Raw genomic sequence first — 20,526 nt, 5'->3', positions numbered from 1 at the left:
TCTCAGCTCTGTGCCCAGGTAAACTGCACAAGAGTGTGGACTGAGGGGCGCCTGGGTGGCTCAGTCGTTAAGCGTCTGCCTTCGGCTCAGGGCGTGATCCCGGCGTTCTGGGATCGAGCCCCACATCAGGCTCCTCCGCTGGGAGCCTGCTTCTTCCTCTCCCACTCCCCCTGCTTGTGTTCCCTCTCTCACTAGCTGTCTCTATCTCTGTCGAATAAATAAATAAAATCTTTAAAAAAAAAAAAAAAAAGAGTGTGGACTGAGATGGAAGGAGCCTCCTGGAAGGACGGTGACCACCGCCCCAGAGCCTCTCAGAGCCCACACCCCTGGGCAATCCCTGAAGACTGCGCTGAGAGTGCCGCTGGGGCCCCTGGCTTCTGGGACAGGAGGCCCAGTCCCCAGCCTCCAGCCCCGCAGGAATGGATCCATGCAACACCCGTGACACCCACTGTCACAGCCTCCCAGCAGGTCCCTGCCATTATCCCCATTGCTACACAGGGAAACTGAGACCATGCTTAAATGCAAAGTCCCCTGTTAACCACTCTACCACATCACCCCTCACGCCCACCTCAGCATCTGTGTGAGGGTTAGCGATGGTGGAACAAGAACCCAGAGCCTGAAAGGGGAGGTTACATGTCGCTTTACTCACCCACGGCCTTGTTCAGAGAGAGGAAGAGACTGAGGATGGAGGCTGGGGGAGCCCAGGCTGCGTCAGGCCCAAGCCTGCCCACCCGCCTTCCCTCCGGTTCTGGGGGCTTCCCACCCCCAGGATGTGAAGCTGTGCTTGGCCTTTTGGAGTAGATTCCTGTAACTTGCGGTCAGAACAGCTGGTTTCATTCGCAGCATTATCTACAATAGCAAAAAAACGGGAAAATCGCTAGACACCCCTCACTCTGGGAAAGTGCATATCGCCATTCTACAGAGTAACAAGGTAAGGTCATCCGAATGCCATGGGCGAGGCGCTGGGACCGCTCCCCGGGAACCTGATGCAGAGCCGACACTGTCCTGGTTAAGGCAGGCGTCCCAGAAACATAGGTTTGTCTATCCATGCCAACAGAGGGTGCTGCAGGACTCACACACAGTAAGGGCCCCCGTAGCCCGGCCCCCATTCCGGGGCCGACCCCTAACCCTATCCCATGTGCTCATACCACCCCACCCTAGACCGGCTCGCCTGGGAAGACTCCCATCCCACCAACGTCCCAGACCCCTGCGGGCACACGGGTCTCACAGCGGCTTCCCGAGCAGGCCGAGGCTGGATGCTGGACACCAGACACAAGGGCACTGTCTGTCCTGGCCTGTCTCTTCCACTAGAGGACAAGCTTGTTAAGGGCACACTCCCTGTCCATCTCCTTAACCATGTGCCGGCACCTGCAAGAGGAGCCTTTGGTCAGCGTTTGTAAAGGGCTGAGGGGACCAGGCCTGGCACAGATCGGTGCAGCTACGGAGTGGACAAGCTCAGGCCTGAGGTGCCCCATGGCCTGTACCATCCAGTTAGGAAAGGACCAGATGCCCAGAGACCCTAAAACATGACAACACCAGATTGTGAAGAGGCAGCCCACCCAGCGCAGGGGAGGGCACTTGACTGGCGTGCCTGCTCTGGTCACTCAAGCGCTCCTCCCTCCCAGCTCCTTTGCTCGGCTCTGTGCTCGGGGCAGGGACGGGGCACAGGAGGGGACCGAGGACAGGCCCTACCCTCAGTAGAGGAGCAGAATGTCCATCAGTGAGTGAGGTCAGGCCTAGTGCCCATGAGCAGAAGGAAGCAGACATGGGAGGGCCTGCTCTGAGAGCAGCAGCTGGGAAACTGGCAGCAGGGTGCTCGCACTGGCACACAGACCGTAGGAGTAGCGGACCTGCGGGTGCTGCCACAGGCACCCTCCCCACTGTGACATCCATGGAGTACAGAGTGGCCATCCCCCAGGGTGCACTCACCAGCAACCCCACAGGGCTACCGTCAGGCTCCTGCTCCAACAGCCTTTACGACAGAAAACACTGGGAATGACCTACCTGTCTGTCACACGGCCTAATTAAATAAGACCCCAAGGGGTTTACGAAGAGCTTCCTGTGGACCACCATGGAAGGGAAGCTAAGAAATAGTGTTTGTTCAGGGGCATCTGGGAGGCTCAGTCAGTTAAGTGTCTGACTCTTGATTTCAACTCAAGGCATGATCGCAGGGTTGTGGGATCGAACCCTGCATCAGGCTCTGTGCTCAGTGCAGAGTCCGCTTGGCATTCTCCCTCTCCCTCTGCTCGTCATCCCATTCACGCACGCTCTCTCTCTCGCTCACTCAGATAAATCAATGAAATCTTTTTATTTTTATTTTTTTTTTAAGATTTTATTTATTTATTTTGACAGAGAGAGACAGCCAGCGAGAGAGGGAATACAGGCAGGGGGAGTGGGAGAGGAAGAAGCAGGCTCATAGCGGAAGAGCCTGATGTGGGACTCGATCTTGGAACGCCAGGATCACGCCCTGAGCCGAAGGCAGCCGCCTGACGACTGCGCTACCCAGGCGCCCCCAATGAAATCTTTTTAAAAAATAAAGAGAACATGAGCAGGGTGAAGGGCAGAGGGAGGGGGAGAAACCGACTCCCCGCTGAACAGGGAGCCCAATGCGGGGCTCGATCCCAGGACCCTGAGATCATGACCAGAGCTGAAGGCAGACGCTTAACGACTGAGCCACCCAGGAATCTCAATAAATAAATCTTTAAAAAAAAATGTTCGGTGAAGAAAAAAGGTATAAAGTCTGTATATGGTACACTACCTTTTGTGTAAAAAAGGAATAAAATAAGAACATACATTTTTATGTATATAAGAAACACAAGAAAGACACACAAAAAAGACCAGAAGTGGTCATGGTGGGGTTCAGAGAGGCAGGTGGATGGGGAATACACACTTCAGGTCACTTCTGTTTGACTTTTGAGCCACACAAGGTAAACCTCTTCTTTTTTTTTTTTTAAGATTTTATTTATTCATTCCACAGAGACAGAGACAGCCAGCGAGAGAGGGGACACAAGCAGGGGGAGTGGGAGAGGAAGAAGCAGGCTCATAGCGGAAGAGCCTGATGTGGGGCTCGATCCCATAATGCCGGGATCACGCCCTGAGCCGAAGGCAGACGCTTAACCGCTGTGCCACCCAGGCGCCCCAAGGTAAACCTCTTCTAAGCACCTGTAAGCACTCTGTTTTGGGAGAACAGGTGTGAGCACTCCTGTTGGCTATCAGATCTGACCTGGTAAGGACAGCACGTACCACAGTCAGCTCCGGGAGCATCTTCTGTCCCCAGCTGAGGAGCTGGCCTCTGCCCACAGGCTGTGGGAGCCACAGAAGCTTTCAGACAAATGACTGATGTGATCAGATGGGGGGTGAGGGAAACCTCACAGAAGAGGCACAGGGACCCACACACCTCCCAGTAGGGAATGGACAGGAGAAGACAAGAGTAACAGGACGAGGATGGGACAGGTTGTCAGATGCAGGGAAAGGGCCAGTGAGAAGCAGGCAGACGAAGGAGGGCCCTCAGGAGTAGGTGTGAGCAGTGTCCAGGGCAAACTGGCACCAGGAAGCCCAGGACAGAGCATCCAGGAGCAAGGGGCCAACAGAGATGCACATGGGAGGACGAGGGTGGCCGCTGCAGAGAGCACAGAAGGGCCACACAGGACACGGAGGGAGCACCGCTCCGGCACGTGGCTACAGATGCCTGGAAACACAGAGCAGGTTCCACCCCTCTCCTCACCCCAAGGGGCGCTTGGGTGGCTCTGTCGGTGAACCGTCTGACTCTTTGATTTCGGCTCAGGTCACGATCTCAGGGTCGTGGACCGAGCCCCACGGAGAGCTCTGTGCTTGGTGTGCAGTCTGCTTGAGGTTCTCTCCCTTACCCTCTCCCTCTGCTCCCCTTGCTAAAATAAATAAATAAAATCTTAAAAAAAAAAAAATCCGCTCCAGACTCATCAGAGACACAGCCACAAGGAAGAACAAAGCCACAGGCATATCAGGAAAAAGGAAGAGTATCTGTGATCCCAGCACAGGGAAGCCTTTCTAACCGTGACACAAAACCCAGGGACGAAAACAAGAAGTGATAAATCCGGCTGCACTAGGTCTTCAAGATGTCTGCACCAAGGGATAAGACCAATCAAAACAAAACCCACAAAACCAGAAAACAGATGGTCAGCTGGGCAAAACATGACCAAGTGGTCCTCAGGTCCATCATGATGGGGCCGTGCAAGACAGCTCACCGGACAGAGGACACAGATCGCGCTGAAAACACCCAGTTAGATACTCAAGTCCCTAGTAATTACCAGCAGGACACGCGCTTGGATGGCACACGTGGCTGGACCAGAGAGGCCCAGGGTGCCAGCCTCGAGGATGACCTGGGGCACCCAGAGAAACGGAAAAGGCTTGGACCAATACAGCATGTCAAGACACTGCCCCGCAGGTGTACCTCCCACCGGACAGGTGACCCTTCTCAAAGAAGGAACCTTCCTGTGCTTTTAAAAGAGAAGGATAAGGAGACCACTGCCAGCCCTGCAGAGGTCCCCCACGGAGAACCGGCAAGGACACGGCGGGGGGCCCCACCTCCGGAGAAACTGGCTGAGCTGGCAGGGAAGGTAGAGACAGGCTTGACCAGAGAGCAGCGAGGAGGGGGCTTCTGACCCTGCTCTCAATCCCCCAGTTCTGAACCCACCTCAGCCCCCTGCCCTGGAAGGGGGGCACTCACCTGCCCTGTCCCTCACTGTGGCTTGCAGCCCCTCCCCCACTCCTCTGTCCAAGAGTCCTAGCTGAGACGAGCCAACAGCTCTGCCAACCACCCACCCCAGCCCTTGCTCTGGGCATCGCCCCATCGCTGCACCAGCTCTGAATTCCTGGGGTGTCCATTTCTTGGCGACCACCCTTCAACTCCCTGCTCCTCAGTCTGACCTCTTCTTCCTGCCAGTGACCTCATCCTCTGTCCCAGTTATGCCCGTGACCCCGTCACCATCAGTAACTGTCCCCCCTCACCCCCACCCTGGCATTTAAACTCAACAGCCCATTCTCAGACCATCACCTACCCCCCAGCCCAGCTCAGTGCTGCAGACGCTGACCCCAGCACTCCAGAGCCCCCACACTGTCATGTCCTCACCTTCAGCTTCAAGCCGTGCTCGACCATCACGTGCTCTGCCTCCTGCTCTACTGTGCACAGGGGGAAAGCCAGCCTGTCCGGCATGCCTGCCCCAACACGGAATGAGCCAGCAGAGCCACGGACCACACCGCAGACAGGTGCGGGGCCCACTCTGTAGAGGCCACTTTCAGGCAACCAACTTGAGCCATGGAAACCTGAGGAAAGTAGAGGGCCCACGGTGACCCCCCCCCCAGCCCCCTAGCTGAATACAAACAGGCCCATCAGGTGACCCACTCAAAAACAGCCACAGGCCCTACGGCTGACCAATGGGCCACTTACACCCGGACATAGGTACCAAAAAAGGAAAATTCCCTCCATTCCCATACCTCCTCACCTTCCCCCTTTAACCGCAGCCCCCCACCACAGCCGCCTCCTGGCAGAGAGTCTCTCCCTCACTGTTCCGCATGCTGTCCTGCCCGCTCTGCCCGCTGCTCCCTTACGGTGTATTCAGTAAACTCTCCTTTGTTCTGCATCACCCGTGAGGCCAGCCTCCACCCGATCGGGTCACCGCACATTTGGTGGCCCCGATCCGATCAGAATATCCCCACACTCAATGGCACTAATTCTTTGAGAAATCTTACAGCTTCCTTTGCCTCTTCTCCCTTATTTTCATGCTCAGCTGCTGACATGGTTCATAAAAAAACAGAAGCCATCAGACAAGGATATCCACCTGCCACTGTTCCCCCCTTCCCCCGCAATGCTTCATCCCACTACAAGGACCCGGACCCACGCCCCCAGGACCCTTCCAGGACCTCTGTCTCCCAGTATCAGCTCTCTCCTGCCTCTGCGTTCTTTCCATCAGCACAATGATTATCCCAACCTAATTTTAAAAACAAACCATGCTGGGTGAGACAAGAATGTTTGCTATCACTACTTCTGTTCATATTTGTACTAAGGTTCTAGCCAATGCAACTGGGCAAGAGAAAGAAATAAGTGGAATAAGGACAGGAAGGGTACAAAAAACTCATTATTTGCAAATGACATCGTGTATGATAAAAACCCGAAGGATCCTATAGAAAAACAATTAGGATTAATTAAAACAGCAATATTGGCAGATACAAGGTCAATGTAAACAATAATTGTATTTACAAATGCTAGCAACAACTAGACAATGAAACATTACGATGCTGTTTATGGTAATACAATATACCCCAAATCATCAATGTCTAGGAGTAAGTCTAACAAAAGAGGCACAAGACCTATACACAGAAAACCACAAAACCTTTTTTAAAAGCATGAGGGAAGACCTAGCGAATAAGGATCCACCATGCTCATGGGTCACAAGTCTCGGAAGTGCCAGAACGTCATTTCTCCCCAGCTTATCTAAGGTCCAAAGCGATCCCAACCAAAACACAGTAGCTGTATTTGAAACTCACAAAACTTATTCTCCATTTTATGTGAATTGGAAAAGGCTAAGAACAATCAGGACAATCCTAGAAAAGAACAAATTTGAAGTACTCACACTATTCCATAACAAAACGTAATATAAAGATTGGTAACTAAGACTCTGAGGTATTGGCTTAGGGGTAAACAGACCAATGGAACAGAAGAGAGTCCAGAAACAAACCCACTAAGTGTAGACACTCAATTTATGACAGTGCAGAGCAGCAGAAAAAGAACCTCTCCAATAAATGGAGCTGGGTCAGCTGGATAGCCACATATAAAAAAAAACTCATCATAATCACTACCCCAGGTGCACTATGCATCTCAATGTTAAAGGTGAAGACATACAGTTTCTGCAGACAGGACACCAAAAGCACAGTCCGTAAAAGACAACTTGAACTACACCGCAATTAAACACTTTTGCTCCACAAAAGACCCTGTGAAGAGGGTGAAAAGCCAAGCCATTGACTGGAGAGCACGTCTGCAAATCATAGACCAAACAAATAACTTCTCTCCAGCTCACATAAAGGACTCAAAACTCATCCGTAAAAACCAAACAATCCAATTAGAAAATGGGCAACAGGCGTGAACAGACACTTCACTGAAGACGATACACAGATGGCAAAAAAGCCCACGGGAAGATCTTCGACAGCATTAGCCGTGAGGAAGCGCAGGTTAAAACCACAGGAGGTGCCCCTGCATACCTATCAGAAGGGGCAAGGGTTTCCCACATTGCTGGTGGGCACACAAAATGGTGCAGCCACTCTGGAAAACAGACCAGTAGTTTCTTAAAAACACTAAGCATGTGCTCACCACATGACCCAGCAGCGGCACTCTTGGGCCTTTGTCCCAGAGAAATGGACATTCCAGTTCACACAAAAACCTGGACACAAACTTCACAGCAACTTTACTCATAACAGCCCCAAACTGGAAACAACCCAGGCCTTCAATGGGCAAATGGTTAACGGAACTCTGGTCCACCCACATCATGGAACACTCCTCTGCGATGGAAAGGGTCCGACTCCGGAGGCACACAGCCTGCACGGATCTCAAGGGCACTGGGCCCCTCCCTAACAGTCCCACCCTGCACGATTCCAAAGATAACAAATCCTTGAGACGGTGAGATCTTAGGGGGTGGGGTGGGGGCAGAGGAAGACAGTGGCCATGGCTACACAGGGTAGCACAGGGTCCTTGTCATGGAGCTGCTCTGCACTTGGACTCTCCTGGTCACACAAATCCATACAGTTAACAAGACTGCACACACGCGTGCACACACACAGACGCAGGTACACTGGTAAAATCTGCAAAGGTCAGTGGAGTGTGTGCACGTCAGTGTCCTAGATGCCTTCAGGGGACTTCAGATGTATGCAAGGGGTCAGTCTCTCTGAGCTACTTCTCACAACTGTATGCAAATCTATAGCGATTTCAAAATAAAATGTAAAAGTAAAAGGAGTGAGGAAGGAAGCCCTGGAGTAGGAAATGGTATTGGTGATACAAAGCTAGCACTACTAAAAAGCAAAAGGAACCCTTCCACCAAATAGGGAAATGGGCCAACACCTTCCACTAGCACCTCACCTCATCCACACAAGGAACCCCGGCCATCAGTCAGTCCCTCCTCCCAGGGCGGAGACCGACGGTGGGGAAGGCACAGAGGAGCGGTGACTGTCCTGGACCACCACCAGGGTGTCCATGGTATACATGTCCTCCACTAGCCATCCCACTGCAGACACTGCCCCAGGGGGAACGTGCCCCAGGCGCACGGCTAGATAGGACATTCCCAGGACAGTTGGCCAACTGGGACCCAGGCTCTGAGCTCAAGTGCTGTATCGACGTCCTGAACCTTCAGGAAATGCACGCTCAAGGATAAGGGCACAAATGGCTTCCCAAATACCTGGCCTCATCGGCAGTAGGGAACCACCAGAAACATTCCAGCAGCAGAACGGGAGGGATCAGCTGTCACACGACAAGCGCTTGGCATCAGAACGCACTTCCACAGACCAGCCTTATGAGGCTGGAGACCTTATTATCCTTGCTTACGGGCCCAGGGCAGCAAAGGATTCTAAAAGAGGAGCCATATCCACACTGTTCCAGACATGCCCACCTGTCATTCTAGGATCACAAGTATCTCAAAGCCAACACAGGAATGGGGTTAATGGCCTCCTGCCCCAAAGGGTCCTTCTTCCATGCCCTATCTCTCAGAGTGGCATATGCCTGTCCCTCTGTCCTGCCAGCCTCCCACCACTGGGTCTCAAGGACCCATTACAGGCAGGCCCTTGGTGCTGCCTGCACTACTGCCTGGGGCCTGGGGCCGCTTATGGTCCCTCCGACTCCCCTGGGTCCAGCCTCCGCCTCCCAGACTCCACATTCCTGGGAGAACCCTCAGGAATTGAGTGCCTACTCTGGGAACACCCTTGAAACTGGCCACCTGAACCATGGTTCAGTGACCTTGACACTACAATTGTCACCAAGGCAGACCTCGGCTCCAGGAGGCCTGCATCTCCTGCTTATTCCTGCTTTTATTCATTTCTTCCACAAGCAGCGGTCACCACTCCTGCTGCTCCAGGGCTGGCACTCAAGGGAAGGGCGGTGGATGACCAACGCACCTTCAAGGTGGCAGCTCATGGGCTGGAAGGAGCATCCAGTTCAAGCGAAGGGTCAGTGTAAAGGCCGAGAGGGAAGACACCTGCGAGTCTGAGAACCAGGAAGCAGCACAGCCGGGCCCTGGTTCCCACTGGGTCTGCGTCTTCCACCTGCTGTTCTGTGACCAGCTGGGGCTCCAGCCTGATTCTGTACTGCAGCCCCAGGGCACTGAAAATGCACACAGGGTCCTGACGACCCCATGGAAGGCCAGAGCTTCTCACGCAGCCCACAGACGCCCTGGACCCAGGGCCTGCATGGGTTTCCACCCGAGCACTCAGCAGCCTGTCCACCCCGCACCCAGGACACCATCCCACCACTGTCCAGCCAGGCTGGATCTCCGGTAGGTGCTGTGAGCCATGCTGAAGATGCACAGGCTTCCTCGCATTTCCCCCAGTGTGTCGGGGTCCTCTTTGAGAACTTTTCCACTGTGAAGTGTGATACAAAGTGCATAAAACACACGTAAACTGGACACACGAGACCACGTGAGCACCACCCATCAGGACAGCGAGCAGGTGCCGGAGCCTTCCCCCATCCCTCCTTGCTTGTGGTCACCACCTCGGTTTTCCACCTGTGCACCCACGCACACTTCCCGAACGCAGGGGCGTGGGATGCATCCACTCCGAGGTGAGGGGCTCCAAGTTTTGGCCTTTAGCTGGACTAAGAGTCCGCTGTGTGACTGTGCAGGCTCCAACCCACTTTCGTTCCATACGGACACCCAACTGCCCAGCACCATTTGTTTGAAAGCTGCTTCTCCCCAAGTTCTGCAGCGCTGCCCTGGTCGTAAAGTTCCTACATGTCTGCTGAACCTGTTCCAGAGTCTCAACTCTGTTCCAGTGACCCATCTGCTGATCCCTGAGCCCGTATTAGAGGTCTGTCCTACCTGCTGTGGCTCCAGGATCAGTCCCCTCTTGAGCTCCTCAGCCGTCTGTCAAGGCCTAGCTCGCCTGGCCTCAGCTTCCTCTCAGACCCTCGCAGAGGGCCTGCACCCTTTCGCAGTTTTCTCGGTGCTCCTCAGACCCCTTGCCACAGAGCCGTAGAGCCGGACAAAACTGAAGCTATCCTGGGTTTTGTCCTAAAAAATGAAATCTCCTTTGGCTCAGGTACAACTGCCAGCTGACGAGCCTGAGAGGGGATCTGTGAGTGAGGCCCCAGGGGCCACCTGAGGCAGGGACCACAGTGAGCTCCAGCAGCAGCGCCTGCAAGGGGCCAGAATCTGGGAAGTCCTCCCCCCAAACATCAGGAGGCTCCCCCCAAACTGGGAGGCCTCCTTCCCCCATTTTCTTTCCCTTTGCCATCCAGCTCCAAAATAAAGCTAATAAACTTACAGCAAGGTGTCAGGGGCGTAGCCGCCTGCCTGAAAGAAGTCTGGCTGGAGGCATCTCCATTTGAAAAGAGGCTCAGTGAGCAAAGAGAAAAGCCAGCCCTTGGCTCAGAGAGATTAAGGACAGAGGACTTCCAGCGGCCCCTGGTCACCTGGAGGCCAACACAGCCCCCAGGCCCTTGTGGCCACACTGTCCCATTTAGTCTCAGTTAGCCTAGTCACTCCAATGGGCCAGGATCCCATCATGTAGATTTGGAAATTAAGGTCTGTGAGGAACAACAAGGTTGAAAGCACAAAGTTGTAACCCTGGGTCTGTTCTGACTCAGAACACGCCCCAACAGTGACCCTCGGGCGTGGAACAGTGGTGAGGGAAGCTGGAGAGGGTTTATAGACAAGACACGTGGGCCACACAGCCTTAGAAAAGAGATGTGCAGGTGTAGATGACCAACTGAGCACACGTGTACCCACAGTGAGACCCCACCCCCCACAAGCCTAGTAGAACTGGAAGGGCAACAGAGAGCAAGGGAATTCACGATTAGTACACAGATTCCTGAAGTTGGAGGGAAGAACAGGAGGAGCTACTGAACAGAGAGGATGGCAAAGGGGAAATGCCCAGGGAATAATGGAGGTCAGAAAAACTCAAGGAGATAATAAAGGGGACTGGTAACACATAAAGCAGCAGAATCCCCGTGAACCTAAAGCCAGCCAAGAACATCATTCCTCTAGGGTGCAGGAGATGGGGACAGGACACACAGATGAGAAAGCAGGGTTCGTGCATCCCTCCTGGCTATGCAGACAGAAGGACTGACCGACATCATTTCCAACTTTTGCAACACAGTATTAGGGACTAGGGTACAGGACAGGACATAACTTCCATCTAGCTGGCAGTGTAAAGCGGCAGCGCATGGGATAAATAACCCAAGGACTTCAGGATCTCTGCACAAACAAACTGAAAACTGGGGCTCAGGTATCTATGCACCAACGTTCAACGTGATTCACAAGAGCTAAAAAGCAGAAACTCAAATGTCCATCGGCAAATGAAAAGATAAACAAAATGTGGTCTATCCATATGGTGGAATATTCAGCCATAAAAAAGAAGGAAGTTCTGACACATGCCACAATGGACAAAAGGACAGTGTGTGATTCCACTTGGAGGAGGGACCGAGAATAGGTAAATTCACAGACACAGACAGAATGCAGGTTGTCCAGGGCTGGGGGACCGGGGCGGGAATTGTTTAAAGGGGCCAGAGATGCGGCACCTGGGTGGCTCAGTCGGTTAAGCATCTGCCTTCGGCTCAGGTCAGGATTCCAGGGTCCTGGAATCGAGTCCACGTTGGGCTCCCTGCTCAGCGGGGAGCCTGCTTCTCCCACTCCCTACGCACCCTCCCCTTCTCTCTCTCTCTCTCAAAAATAAATAAATAAAATCTTTTAAAAAATAAAAAAATAAAATGTCCTTTTAAAACAAATAAAAAAAAATAAAGGGGACAGAGTTTCTGTTTCAGGTGGTTAAAAGGTTCTGGTAATGGATACACATGATGACTGCACAATATGGACGGTGTACTTAGTGCCACTGAATTGTACCTAAAAATGGTTACAATAGGTTTTATGTCATGTACATTTTACCACAATTACGAAAAAAAAAGCAAAGGCACAGGTGACTAGAGGAAGGGGAGGGAAAGGGTGCCTGCGCCAGTCCCACCCTCACACAAGGCTGCAGAAGCAGGGACGGAGGTTCGCCTAGGTGGTGGGAAACTGCCGAAATGGCCTGTTTTCAATAATCATGTGACCGGCTGAGAAGCTCGTACTTTTACCCTAAGACTGTCCTAGGCTTACAGTGAGTTGCAGGAGATACTTAACACTTGTAATACCACAATGCTGTCATCCTGGGTCCCTAAGAACCAAGATTCTAGGCGTGGGGGAAAAAAGATACAAATACAAGAGCAAGAGCAAGGAGGTAAAATAAAATTCCTGTAGTCTTAAATCTGACCTGGAAGTATCAATAAAAACTTGTAATGTTATTTAATTTAAAACAAACTTCCTACTTCTGTCCACTGAAAAGACCTAGAAACAGTGAGCAGCCCAGCAGCAAGGAGCACTCCAAAAACCCAGCCTAAAATCTCCATTTTCCTTATAAATGTCTTTGTAGAAACACCTGATTCCAGGCGTGGGGCTGGAGATGCCCGAGCGTAACCCGCAGCATCTTGTCACGGCAAGCAGTGAGAGAGCGGTCAGACGACAGGGCCCGCATCTGACATTCCCAATGCCAAACACGGGAGGAACGTGGTACTGATGCAGTCAGAAGAGGAAGCGGGATGGGCTGAACCCTACCAAACCCAGACACTGAAATCCGCACTGAAAACAAGACGAACTCATTGTCAGAGAATTCTAACTCATTATTTTGAAGACCGTAAAATAAGAGAGAATTGGTCATTTTTTAATTCTCTTGAGAGATGTTTGCTTTGTTTTTTGTGTTTTGTTTTTCTCTTCACAGCAAGTACACTGCTTAATCCCATCACCTAGTTCACCCATCCTCCCAACCGACTTGACCATCTGTTTGTTCTCTTCTCCTATATGAACCCTACCGAATACCTGATGTGGGAAAATCTTTATCAATCACAAAAAAGACAACTGGACACTGTGCCACACAGTGGAAGAGCAACCATCTTATATAAAGCAGTCTTCTTAAACAATAAAAAATGAAACAGAGGGGCGCCTGGGTGGCACAGCGGTTGGGCGTCTGCCTTCGGCTCAGGGCGTGATCCCGGCGTTATGGGATCGAGCCCCACATCAGGCTCTTCCACTAGGAGCCTGCTTCTTCCTCTCCCACTCCCCCTGCTTGTGTTCCCTCTCTCGCTGGCTGTCTCTATCTCTGTCGAATAAATAAATAAAATCTTTAAAAAAAAAAATGAAACAGAATCTGATTAAGGTTTGATAAGACTACCAGTGTCTAGGAAATGCAGGAGAACAGGTCAAAGGGCACCACAGAGGCACAATCAGAAAGATCGATGACGTGGGAAACTATAAAAACAAGTGACTAAGTTTCTTCAACAAATAAACTGAGTAAGAAAACAATGATGGTTGGGGAACCTATATATTTAAAGAAGCTTAAGAGACATGTGCAACATATGTACCTTTTTTGGATCCAAATTCAAACAAATCATAAAACGTATAATAATGACATTTATGAGACAAAGATTTGAACACTGATTATATTAAGAAATTGCAGTTAATTTGTCTAGGTATTGTGATATATTTTTTATTTTTATTTATTTTAATTTTTTTTTTAAAGATTTTATTTAGGGACGCCTGGGTGGCTCAGTCAGTTAAGCATCTGCCTTCGGCTCAGGGCATGATCTCAGGGTCCTGGGATCGAGTCCCGCATTGGGGGGGGGGTCCCAGCTCAGCGGGGAGCCTGCTTCTCCCTCTGCCTCTCCCTCTGGGTGTACTCTCTTTCTAGCTCTCACTCTCTCTCAAATAAATAATAAAGTCTTTTAAAATATAAAAAATAAGGATTTAATTTACTTATTTGATAGAGAGAGCACAAGCAGGGGGAGCGGCAGAGGGAGAAGCAGGCTCCTGGCTGAGCAGGGACCCCAATGCAGGACTCGATCCCAGGACCCTGGGATCGTGACCTGAGCTGAAGGTGGCTGTTTAACCAATTGAGCCACCCAGGTGCCCCTAGTTACTGTAATGTATTTTTAAAGTATTCCTTCTAGGGGCTCCTGGCTGGCTCAGTTGGTAGAGCCTGCGACTCTTAATCTCAGGGTCGTGAGTTCAAGCCCCATGCTAAGTGTAGAACTTACTTTAAAAAAAAAGTATTCCTTCTAGAAATAGATACAAAAATATTTACAGAGTGAATAATATATTTGAGATTTGCTTCAAAATAATATAAAAGATACAGGTGAGACAAAACTGGCATGAGTTGGTAATTGTTGAAGTTGGATGATGAATATATGAGGACCACTGTATTCTACCTACTTACATAGATGTTTGAAATTTAACATTAATAAAAGCTAAAAAAAAATTATTTCACTAGGGTAGACCATATACTGGAACATAATCCAAGATTCAGCAACTTCATAAGGAATGAAAACAGAGTATATTCACTGACCACAGTGGAATTAAACTAGAAGTCAGTAACAAAAATATATCTGGAAAATTTCCCAAATAGTTGGAAGCTTAATAGCATACTTCTAAATAGCCTACAGTCTAAGGTAGGAATCAAAATGGAAATTAGAACATATTTTGAGCTGAATGAAAATGGAAACATACATATCAAAATATGTGAGATACAGTTAAAGCAGTGCTTAGAAGGAAATGTTTACCATTGATTGCTTAAATAAGAAGGTCAAATCAATGACCCAAGCTTCCACTTAAGAAGCTAGAAAAAGAGGGGAAAATTAAACCCAAAGTAAAAGAAATCCCAGTGAAGAAACAGTCACATGTCTTACCTCCTGTCCTAGTCCCAGAGCCTGTAACGGTGAACCAAAGTAAAAGAAAATACTAATAAGAACAAAAAGTAATGAAATACAAAATAGACAAATAGAGGAGAATATTGAAACTAAAAGCTATTCCTTTCAGAGGTACCTGGGTGGCCCAGTCAGTTAAGCATCTGACTTCAGCTCAGATCATGATCTCGGGGGCCTGGGATAGAGCCCCATATTGGGTTCCATGCTCAGTGGGGAGTCTGTGTCTCCTTCTCTCTCTGCCCCTCCCCCAACTCATGCTCACGTGTGCTCTCTCTCTCTCAAATAAATGAATAAAATCTAAAAAAAAAAAAAAAAAAGGCTGTTCCTTTGAAAATCTCAATAAAATTGATAAACTTTTACTAGACTGATCGAGAAAGGAGAAGACAGGGGTGCCTGGGTGGCTCATTCAGTCAAGCATCTGACTCTCGGTTTTGGCTCAGGTCACAATCTCAAGGTTGTGAGATCAAGTCCCACAATGGGCTCCATGCTCAGCAGGGAGTCTGCTTGAGATTCTCTCCCTCCCCCTCTGCCCCTACCCCTGCTCATGCAGGCATGCTTTCTTTAAAATAAATAAGTCTTAAAAAAATAAAAATAAAAGACAAAAATTACCAATATTATTCATAAGAAAGGGGGCATCACTACAGACCTCACAGATCATGAACAGATTAAAATGGTAATGTTCTGAACAATTTATGACAATAAACTCAACAACTTAGGTCAAAGGTCAATGAACTAGAGCCCACAGACCAAATCTGGTCTACCACCTATTACTATAACTGAAGTTTTTGAGAATATAGCAGTACTCATTTGTTTATGTATTATCTATGGCTGCTTTGTGCTACAAATATATATATAGTTGAGTAGCTGCAACAAACACCACATGGCCTAAAAAGCCTAAGATATTTACCATTTGGCCCTTTTATAGAAAAAAATTGCCATGTTTGACTTAGATAAATGAGGAAATTACCTGAATGAAACAAATTATCAAAATGAACTAAAAAAGAAACAGAAAACCTGAATAGCCCTATATCTATTAAAGAAGTTAAATTTGCAGTTACAAACTTTCCCAAAAAAGAAACTCCAGGCCCAAAGAGTTTCACTGGTAAATTACATCGAACATTTAACAAAGAAATAATACCAAATCTACAAAAGCCCTTTCTAAAAATAGAAGAGAAAGGTACACATCCCTACTCATTTTATAAGGCCAGTATTACCCTGACTCTAAAACCAAAGACATAACAAGTTAAGAATACTACATGCCAATTTACTTATGAATAGCTTCAAAAATCCTTTTAAAATTATTGCCAAACACTGAATCCAGTATTATATAAAAAGGATAACACATCATGACCAAACGGGGTGTATTACAAGAGCAAATAGTTGGTTTAACATTTTAAAAACCAAAACAGTTTACTATTTAAAAAAAACCACACAATTGAATCAATAAAAGCAGAAAAAGCATTTGGCAAAATTCTACATCTGATCATTAAAAAAAAACTTAGAAAACTAGGAAACTTCCTTCTATTCCTCAGTTAAATCATGCCTATGGGAAAAGAATGAACACTTTCCTCCTAGGATCAGGGACACCAATCCTGTTCAACATTATACTAGAGGTCCTAGCCAGTGCACTAAGTCAGGAAACAAAAAGCATGCAGATTGGAAAGGAAGATGTAAGACTCTTTAGATTCAGAAAGAATGTAGATAGGTATGTAGAAGACATGTAGGAAATTTTCAGGGGGTGCCTCGGTGGCTCAGTCAGCTCAGTGTCTGACTCTTGATTTCAGCTCAGGTTATGATCTCAGGGTCATGAAATCAAGCCCCACATCGGGCTCTGCACTTGGCATGGAGTCTGCTTGGCATTCTCTCTCTCTCTCTGCTCCTAGTCCCACCAAATAAATATAAATAGACAAAATCTTATTTTAAAAAAAAATAATTAAAAAATTTAAAAAAGAGGGACACCTGGGGGGCTCAGTCAGTTAAGTGCCTGCCTTCGGCTCAGGTCATGATCCCAGGATCCTGGGATCGAGCTCCCACTAAGGGAGGAGACTGCTTCTCCCTCTGCCTGCCCCTCTACCTGCCACTCCCCCTGCTTGTGTGCTCTCTCTCTCTCTCTCTGACAAATAAATAAATAAAATCTTTTAAAAAATCCTTGGTAATCTACAATAGGGATACTAGCATAAATATATTTATCAAGGTTGTGAAATACAAGGACCATATGTCAAAATTAACTGTATGTCTCTGTACTGCCAACAAACAATTGGAAACTGTAAAATGTTCATTATCATTTACAAAATTAGTATCACAAAGTATGGAATACTTTGACACCCTTTCAAAAGGTAGAGTCTAATCCACTTTTCCTTCAGTATGGTCGGACTTAGTTACTCCTAACAAAAGAAAACCCAAAAAATGGCAGAAACTGAACAAACAGAAAACAAGCAAACAGAAATGGCAATGTATAACTTCTGAGATTAAGTCATAAAAGGTAATGCAGCTTCTTGCTTGCCCTCTCTTGGATCTCTGGTGCTGGAAGAACTTAGCTGGTATGCTGGGAAACATGTAAGCAGTCTACAGAAAGGCCCACGTGTGAATAGCTGAGGCCTCCTGCCAACAGCCAGGTAAGGGCACCACCTTATAAGCAGATCCTTCAGCCCCTGTCTAGCCCTCCAATAATGCAGCCCTGACTATCCTAACTGCAACCACAGGAGACCTTGAACAAGAACCACCCAGCTAACCCATTTTTGAATTCCTGACCTACAGCAACTGTGACATAGTAAATATTTATTGTTTCAAGTCACTATATATATTTTTTTTCTTAAGATTTTATTTATTTATTTGACAGGGAGAGAGTGGGCACAAGCAGGGGGAGCAGCAGAGCCGAGAGGGAGGAGCAGACTTCCCGCTGAGCAAGGGGCCCAATGCAGGACTCGATCTCAGGACCCCAGGATCATGACCTGAGTTGAAGGCAGACGCTTCACCAACTGAGCCACCCAGGTGCCCCAAATCACTATATTTTAGAGTAATGTGATACACAGCAATAGACAATACAAAGTGAAAATTAGTAAAAGGAAACCTCACTTAGAATGGAGTCCGGGGGCCAGCAGGGGGAGCGCTCCTGTCAATTACACACTCAACAGGGACCTTCCAAGTGGCTACTGCTTCAGCTACCACTTTACTGCCCCTGCCCGGGCAGGAGGAAGGTTTCCTGCTCCCCTGGCAGCAGTGGAGCCAAGGAGGACAAGCCAGTACACTTCCAGCTCCCAGTTTACTCCCGGACTTCTAACTGACAGCAGCACCCAGCTCCCCCTTTCCTCTGCAAAAGAGCTCTGCTCTCCTTTGCTCTGCAGACCTGCCTGTGGATTTGCCAGAGCTCGCTTGTTCCAGGTTGCAATTCCCTGCTGTTCCCGAATAAACCCATTTTCGCTGGTAAAATAACTGGCAGTTTTATTTTTAAGGTTAACATTACTTGGTGATCAGAAGTGAGCTCCAGAAGACTCCCGACAGCTCCGAGGCTGCTGGGCAAACAGGTGTCTGTACCCACAGAGCCAACTGAGCCACCCTAGAGTTTGAGGGGATGTTTTCTCCTAGATTTCAAGCTCTGCTCTCCATGCTTTTTGCAAGATGTGTTTTAAGGCCTTGTTTTTTTCTGAGAATACCTATTTAGTCTTCAGTCCAACTCCTATTTGGAACTGGACTGCTCTATTGCAACCATGCTGGCCTTTGGTCTGAGTTCTCCTGCAGCTGGGCTATTCCTGTTGAAACTGTGCACTTTAGGGATTGTTCTCTTTGCTCTAGAGAAAAACCACTAAGAAACTGGATCCCAGTGATCAAAATGCTTCGAGGGTGTCCTCCTACAGGGACTCTCCCGTTTTACATTTAAATAACTATGGTCTCTCCACATGCTCATTGATAAGCAAATGGCCTGACTTACCCAAAAGTAATTTAGAACATTAATGGCCATCATGCGGAGAAAGGAAGGGAAGGAGAGAGGAAAGGAGGAAGAAAAAGGGGAAAAACCTGAATGGGACGCATATTTTAAATGATTATTTTGAGGCTTCCAAATGTTTTCAGGATTCTAAGTATGCCTCCTTGAAAAACACTATTTCTGAATTAACTGAGCCAAACAAACAACTGAAAGGAGTCAAAATGGCTTCTGAGGCCTTCTGTTCCCAGACACACAGCGACTACCTGTGCTCAGGCCTCACCTCTGGTGCTATTTTCCTCTATTCTCTCTGCCAAACTTCCTTTTTCTCTGAACCTCTCCTGAACCCATTAAAACCTAACCCTTTACAGTTAAGTCTTCTTGGGCGCCTGGGTGGCTCAGTCAGTTGAGTGTCAGACTCTTGATTTTGGTTCAGGTCATGGTTTCAGGGTCGGGAGATGGAGCCCCGCGCCAGCTCCATGCTGGGTGTGGAGCCTGCTTAGGACTCTCTCTCCCTCTCCCTCTGCCCCTACCCCTCCCCACCTATGACCATACTCTAAATAAATAAATAAATAAATAAATAAATAAATAAATAAATAAATTTAGAGTTAAGTCTTCTGGGGCGCTTGGCTGGCTCAGTTGGTAGAACGTGAGACTCTTGATCTCGGGCTTGTGAGTTAGAGCACCAAGTCAAGCAGAGAGATAGATTAATTAAATTTAAAAATAAATAAAGTTAAGTCTTCTGAGACTCTAAATAAACCCTGGGTGCCTGGGTGGCTCAGTCGGTTAAGTATCTGCCTTCTGCTCAGGTCATGATCATGGGGTTCCCCGCTCAGTGGAGAGCCTGCTTCTCCCTCTCTCCCTCTGCTGCTCCCCACAGCTCCTGCTCTCTCTGGCTTTCTGTTTCTCAAATAAATAAATAAAATCTTTATAAACGAATAAATAAATAAACCCCAAGTTTCTGATGTTCCCTAGACTAAGGCCAAACTGTGAGCCATAGTTAGAGTGTCCTAATGTGACTGAAGACCCTCCAGGGACTGCGGAAGAATTTCACACAGTTACCCAAACTTACTACCTGGTCTCTCAGATTCTTACCAATCAGGCCCCATGTTATTCGCGAGAGCCAGGCAAAATACTGGATGAAGATAGCCGGAAGGGAACATCCGGAAGGGGTTTTACAGCAACGAAACCCTAACTTTGGGCAAGATGGGAAGAACACTAGCTAGAAATCTCTACAGAGCAACAACAGAAGATTTTCCCAAGTCTGTTGACTGGAACAAAATTCATGCATGTACACAAAAGCCTGACAAACCTGTTCATAATGACGATCCACTCCAAATTGTCTTTAAAGAAAATTCTGGTCTTCCTTTAGATGCCAGGTCCACCCAGGGAGCCCTGAATTCCATGTTTACAAACAGGCCGATCCAGGTCTTTCTGCTTTAGTTGAGAAGACCAGGATGGAACTGTGTCAATTCCAGATTTAATCCGGCAAACCACACCATTCACATGCTGGATGAGTCCACATAAAAGAAAGACCAATTCTTTTTTTTTTTAAGATCTTTTTTATTTATTCATTTGAGAGAAAGCCAGAGAGAGCACAAGCAGGGGAGAGGCAGAGCTGGAAGCCCAACATGGGACTTGATCCCCG

At 48.4% G+C, this 20,526-nt stretch overlaps 1 protein-coding gene and 1 non-coding gene across 7 annotated transcripts in view; one reads left to right on the top strand and one right to left on the bottom strand.

The window, feature by feature from the left end:
• The window catches only part of PPP1R16A (protein phosphatase 1 regulatory subunit 16A), a 39,990-nt gene that overhangs the window by 7,525 nt on the left and 11,939 nt on the right, over positions 1 to 20,526 (bottom strand). For 3 of the 6 annotated variants that reach the window (XM_057307880.1, XM_026488867.4, XM_044380207.3), the window contains exon 2: positions 650 to 849. The exons of 1 other annotated variant lie outside the window; for it this stretch is intronic. The gene's annotated coding sequence lies outside the window, so the exon portion shown is untranslated. Of the gene's footprint in view, positions 1 to 649; positions 850 to 10,049; positions 10,242 to 20,526 lie in introns of all 6 variants that reach the window. 2 more of the 6 variants (XM_026488865.4, XM_048212577.2) reach the window with 1 other exon arrangement.
• LOC113247698 (small nucleolar RNA SNORD22) lies at positions 14,912 to 14,990 on the top strand. Its single transcript, XR_003313353.1, has one exon. It is a non-coding gene; the product is annotated as a small nucleolar RNA SNORD22 (small nucleolar RNA).

This window comes from Ursus arctos, unplaced genomic scaffold (genome assembly GCF_023065955.2).
Source record: "Ursus arctos isolate Adak ecotype North America unplaced genomic scaffold, UrsArc2.0 scaffold_6, whole genome shotgun sequence".
NCBI classification, from domain to species: Eukaryota; Metazoa; Chordata; class Mammalia; order Carnivora; family Ursidae; genus Ursus; species Ursus arctos.
This window is presented reverse-complemented; position numbering and strand designations above follow the sequence as displayed.